The sequence below is a fragment of the Triticum aestivum genome, chromosome 5D, assembly GCF_018294505.1.
Source record: "Triticum aestivum cultivar Chinese Spring chromosome 5D, IWGSC CS RefSeq v2.1, whole genome shotgun sequence".
NCBI classification, from domain to species: Eukaryota; Viridiplantae; Streptophyta; class Magnoliopsida; order Poales; family Poaceae; genus Triticum; species Triticum aestivum.
This window is the reverse complement of record NC_057808.1, coordinates 26,479,993-26,486,373: the sequence shown is the minus strand read 5'-3', so window position 1 is coordinate 26,486,373 and position 6,381 is coordinate 26,479,993.

The window sequence follows — 6,381 nt, the reverse complement described above, 5'->3', positions numbered from 1 at the left end:
CAAAGCGAATGTTCCAACTCCGAGATGCTTGCACCAGCCCATAAATTGAGCGCTGGAGCTTGCATACTTTGTTAGCATTCTTAGGATCGACAAAACCTTCCGGCTGCATCATATACAACTCTTCCTTAAGGAAGCCGTTAAGGAATGCCGTTTTGACGTCCATCTGCCATATCTCATAATCATAGTATGCGGCAATTGCTAACATGATTCGGACGGACTTCAGCTTCGCTACGGGCGAGAAAGTCTCATCATAGTCAACCCCTTGAACTTGTCGATAACCCTTAGCGACAAGTCGAGCTTTGTAGATGGTCACATTACCATCTGCGTCCGTCTTCTTCTTAAAGATCCATTTGTTTTCTATGGCTCGCCGCTCATCGGGCAAGTCAGTCAAAGTCCATACTTTGTTTTCATACATGGATTCTATCTCGGATTTCATGGCTTCTAGCCATTTGTCAGAATCCGGGCCCGCCATCGCTTCTTCATAGTTCGAAGGTTCACCGTTGTCTAACAACATGATTTCCAGGACAGGGTTGCCGTACCACTCTGTTGCGGAACGTGTCCTTGTGGACCTACGAAGTTCAGCAACTTGATCTGAAGCTTCATGATCATCATCATTAACTTCCTCCCCAGTCGGTGTAGGCACCACAGGAACATCTTCCCGCGCTGCGCTACTTTCCGGTTCGGAAGGGGTGACTATCACCTCATCAAGTTCCACTTTCCTCCCACTCAATTCTTTCGAGAGAAACTCCTTCTCCAGAAAGGACCCGTTCTTGGCAACGAAGATCTTGCCTTCGGATCTGAGGTAGAAGGTATACCCAATAGTTTCCTTAGGGTATCCTATGAAGACGCATTTTTCCGATTTGGGTTCGAGCTTTTCAGTTTGAAGTTTCTTGACATAAGCATCGCATCCCCAAACTTTTAGAAACGACAGCTTAGGTTTCTTCCCAAACCATAATTCATACGGTGTCGTCTCAACGGATTTAGACGGTGCCCTATTTAAAGTGAATGCGGCAGTCTCTAAAGCATAGCCCCAAAATGAGAGCGGTAAATCGGTAAGAGACATCATAGATCGCACCATATCCAATAGAGTGCGATTACGACGTTCGGACACACCATTTCTCTGAGGTGTTCCAGGCGGCGTGAGTTGTGAAACTATTCCACATTTCCTTAAGTGTGTACCAAATTCGTGACTTAAATATTCTCCACCACGATCTGATCGTAAGAATTTTATTTTCCTGTCACGTTGATTCTCGACTTCACTCTGAAATTCCTTGAACTTTTCAAAGGTTTCAGACTTGTGTTTCATTAGGTAGACATACCCATATCTACTTAAATCATCAGTGAGAGTGAGAACATAACGATATCCTCCGCGAGCCTCAACACTCATTGGACCACACACATCGGTATGTATGATTTCCAATAAGTTGGTTGCTCGCTCCATTGTTCCGGAGAACGGAGTCTTGGTCATCTTACCCATGAGGCATGGTTCGCACGTGTCAAATGATTCGTAATCAAGAGACTCCAAAAGTCCATCTGCATGGAGCTTCTTCATGCGCTTGACACCAATGTGACCAAGGCGGCAGTGCCACAAGTATGTGGGACTATCGTTATCAACTTTACATCTTTTGGTATTCACACTATGAACATGTGTAACATCACGTTCGAGATTCATCAAAAGTAAACCATTGACCAGCAGGGCATGACCATAAAACATATCTCTCAAATAAATAGAACAAACATTATTCTCAGATTTAAATGAGTAGCCATCTCGAATTAAACGAGATCCAGATACAATGTTCATGCTCAAAGCTGGCACTAAATAACAATTATTGAGGTTTAAAACTAATCCCGTGGGTAGATGCAGAGGTAGCGTGCCAACGGCGATCACATCGACCTTGGAACCATTCCCGACGCGCATCATCACCTCGTCCTTCGCCAGTCTGCGTTTATTCCGTAGTTCCTGTTTTGAGTTACAAATATGAGCAACCGCACCGGTATCAAATACCCAGGAGCTACTACGAGTACTGGTAAGGTACACATCAATTACTAGTATATCACATATACCTTGGGTGTTGCCGGCCTTCTTCTTGTCCGCTAAGTATTTGGGGCAGTTCCGCTTCCAGTGACCACTTCCCTTGCAATAAAAGCACTCAGTCTCGGGCTTGGGTCCATTCTTTGACTTCTTCCCGGTAACTGGTTTACCGGGCGCGGCAACTCCCTTGCCGTCCTTCTTGAAGTTCTTCTTACCCTTGCCCTTCTTGAACTTAGTGGTTTTATTCACCATCAACACTTGATGTTCTTTTCTGATCTCCTACCTGAGCTGATTTCAGCATTGAATATACCTCGGGAATGGTCTTTTCCATCCCCTGCATATTGTAGTTCATCACAAAGCTCTTGTAGCTTGGTGGAAGCGACTGGAGGATTCTGTCAATGACCGCGTCATCCGGGAGATTAACTCCCAGCTGAGACAAGCGGTTGTGCAACCCAGACATTCTGAGTATGTGCTTACTAACAGAACTGTTCTCCTCCATTTTACAGCTGAAGAACTTGTCGGAGACATCATATCTCTCGACCCGGGCATGAGCTTGAAAAACCAGTTTCAGCTCCTCGAACATCTCATATGCTCCATGTTTCTCAAAACGCTTTTGGAGACCCGGTTCTAAGCTGTAAAGCATGCCGCACTGAACGAGGGAGTAATCATCAGCACGCTGCTGCCAAGCGTTCATAACGTCTTGGTTCTCAGGGATTGGTGCTTCACCTAGCGGTGCTTCTAAGACATAATCTTTCTTGGCTACTATGAGGATGATCCTCAGGTTCCGGACCCAGTCCGTATAGTTGCTGCCATCATCTTTCAGCTTGGTTTTCTCTAGGAACGCGTTGAAATTGAGGACAACGTGGGCCATTTGATCTACAATACATAGTGTAAAGATTTAGACTAAGTTCATGATAATTAAGTTCATATAATCAAATTATTTAATGAACTCCCACTCAGATAGACATCCCTCTAGTCATCTAAGTGAAACATGATCCGAATTCGACTAGGCCGTGTCCGATCATCACGTGAGACAGACTAGTCAAGATCGGTGAACATCTCCATGTTGATCGTATCTTCTATACGACTCATGCTCGACCTTTCGGTCCTCCGTGTTCCGAGGCCATGTCTGTACATGCTATGCTCGTCAAGTGAACCTAAGTGTATTGCGTGTGTTCCGAGGCCATGTCTGTACATGCTAGGCTCGTCAACACCCGTTGTATTCGAACGTTAGAATCTATCACACCCGATCATCACGTGGTGCTTCGAAACAACGAACCTTCGCAACGGTGCACAGTTAGGGTGAACACTTTCTTGAAATTATTATAAGGGATCATCCTACTTGCTACCGTCGTTCTAAGCAAATAAGATGCAAAAACATGATAAACATCACATGCAATCAAATAGTGACATGATATGGCCAATATCATCATGCTCCTTTGATCTCCATCTTCGGGGCACCATGATCATCTTCGTCACCGGCATGACACCATGATCTCCATCATTGTGTCTTCATGAAGTCGTCACGCCAACGATTACTTCTACTTCTATGGCTAACGCGTTTAGCAATAAAGTAAAGTAATTTACATGGCGTTTATTTAATGACACGCAAGTCATTCAAAATAATAAAGACAACTCCTATGGCTCCTGCCGGTTGTCATACTCATCGACATGCAAGTCGTGATTCCTATTACAAGAATATGATCAATCTCATACATCACATATATCATTCATCACATCTTCTGGCCATATCACATCACATAGCACTTGCTGCAAAAACAAGTTAGACGTCCTCTAATTGTTGTTGCAAGTTTTTACGTGGTTCGTAGGTTTCTAGCAAGAACGTTTCTTACCTACGTATGAACACAACGTGATTTGCCAATTTCTATTTACCCTTCATAAGGACCCTTTTCATCGAATCCGTTCCGACTAAAGTAGGAGAGACAGACACCCGCTAGCCACCTTATGCAACTTGTGCATGTCAGTCGGTGGAACCAGTCTCACGTAAGCGTACGTGTAAGGTCGGTCCGGGCCGCTTCATCCTACAATGCCGCCGAAACAAGAAACGACTAGTAGCGGCAAGAAGAATTGGCAAACTCAACGCCCACAACTGCTTTGTGTTCTACTCGTGCATAGTAACTACGCATAGGCCTGGCTCATGATGGCACTTTTGGGAATCGTAGCATAATTTTAAAATTTTCCTACGCTCACCAAGATGCATCTATGGAGTCTACTAGCAACGAGGGGAAAGGAGTGCATCTACATACCCTTGTAGATCGCGAGCGGAAGCGTTCCAATGAACGTGGATGACGGAGTCGTACTCGCCGTGATCCAAATCACCGATGACCGAGTGCCGAACGGACGGCACCTCCGCGTTCAACACACGTACGGTGCAGCGACGTCTCCTCCTTCTTGATCCAGCAAGGGGGAAGGAGAGGTTGATGGAGATCCAACAGCACGACGGCGTGGTGGTGGATGTAGCGGGTCTCGGCAGGGCTTCGCTGAGCTTCTGCGAGAGAGAGAGAGGTGTTGCAGGGGAGGAGGGAGGCGCCCAAGGCTGTTGTATGCTGCCCTCCCTCCCCCCTTTATATAGGCCCCCTGGGGGGGGGCGCCGGCCCCTGGAGATCAGATCCAAGGGGGGGGGGGCGGCGGCCAAGTGGGGGGGAAGGGGTGCCTTGCCCCCCAAGGCAAGGGGGAACTCCCCCCCTAGGGTTCCCAACCCTAGGCGCATGGGGGGAGGCCCAAGGGGGGCGCCCTAGCCCACTAGGGGCTGGTTCCCTTCCACTTTCAGCCCACGGGGCCCTCCGGGACAGGTGTCCCCACCCAGTGGACCCCCGGGACCCTTCCGGTGGTCCCGGTACAATACCGATAACCCCCGAAACTTTCCCGGTGGCCGAAACTGGACTTCCTATATATAATTCTTCACCTCCGGACCATTCCGGAACCTCTCGTGACGTCCGGGATCTCATCCCGGACTCCGAACAACTTTCGGGTTTCCGCATACATATATCTCTACAACCCTAGCGTCACCGGACCTTAAGTGTGTAGACCCTACGGGTTCGGGAGACATGCAGACATGACCGAGACGCCTCTCCGGTCAATAACCAACAGTGGGATCTGGATACCCATGTTGGCTCCCACATGTTCCACGATGATCTCATCGGATGAACCACGGTGTCGAGGATTCAATCAATCCGTATGCTATTCCCTTTGTCAATCGGTATGCTACTTGCCCGAGATTCGATCGTCGGTATCCCAATACCTTGTTCGATCTCGTTACCGGCAAGTCTCTTTACTCGTACCGCAATGCATGATCCCGTGACTAACGCCTTAGTCACATTGAGCTCACTATGATGATGCATTACCGAGTGGGCCCAGAGATACCTCTCCGTCATACAGAGTGACAAATCCCAGTCTCGATCCGTGCCAACCCAACAGACACTTTCGGAGATACCCGTAGTGCACCTTTATAGTCACCCAGTTACGTTGTGACGTTTGGCACACCCAAAGCACTCCTACGGTATCTGGGAGTTGCACGACCTCATGGTCTACGGAAAAGATACTTGACATTGGAAAAGCTCTAGCGAACGAAACTACACGATCTTTTATGCTATGCTTAGGATTGGGTCTTGTCCATCACATCATTCTCCTAATGATGTGATCCCGTTATCAATGACATCCAATGTCCATAGTCAGGAAACCATGACTATCTGTTGATCAACGAGCTAGTCAACTAGAGGCTTACTAGGGACAGGTTGTGGTCTATGTATTCACACATGTATTACGATTTCCGGACAATACAATTATAGCATGAATAATAGACAATTACCATGAACAAAGAAATATAATAATAACCATTTATTATTGCCTCTAGGGCATATTTCCAACAGGTTGTCCTTGAATATTACCTTGGGGTGCCTTGGGAATCCCCAAGCTTAGGCTCTTGCCATTCCTTGTTACACAATCCATCAAATCTTTACCCAAAACTTGAAAACTTCACAACACAAAACTTAACAGAAAATCTCGTAAGCTCCGTTAGCGAAACAAAACACCACTTCAAGGTACTGTAATGAACTAATTATTTATTTGTATTTGTGTTAAACCTACTGTATTCCAACTTCTCTATGGTTTATAAACTATTTTACTAGCCATAGATTCATCAAAATAAGCAAACAACACACGAAAAACAGAATCTGTCAAAAACAGAACAGTCTGTAGTAATCTGTAACTAACGCAAACTTCTGGAACTCAAAAAATTCTACCAAAATAGGAAGACATAGATAATTTGATTATTGATCTGCTGCAATTGGAATCAGTATTTTATCACTTTCTGGTGATTTTTAACAATT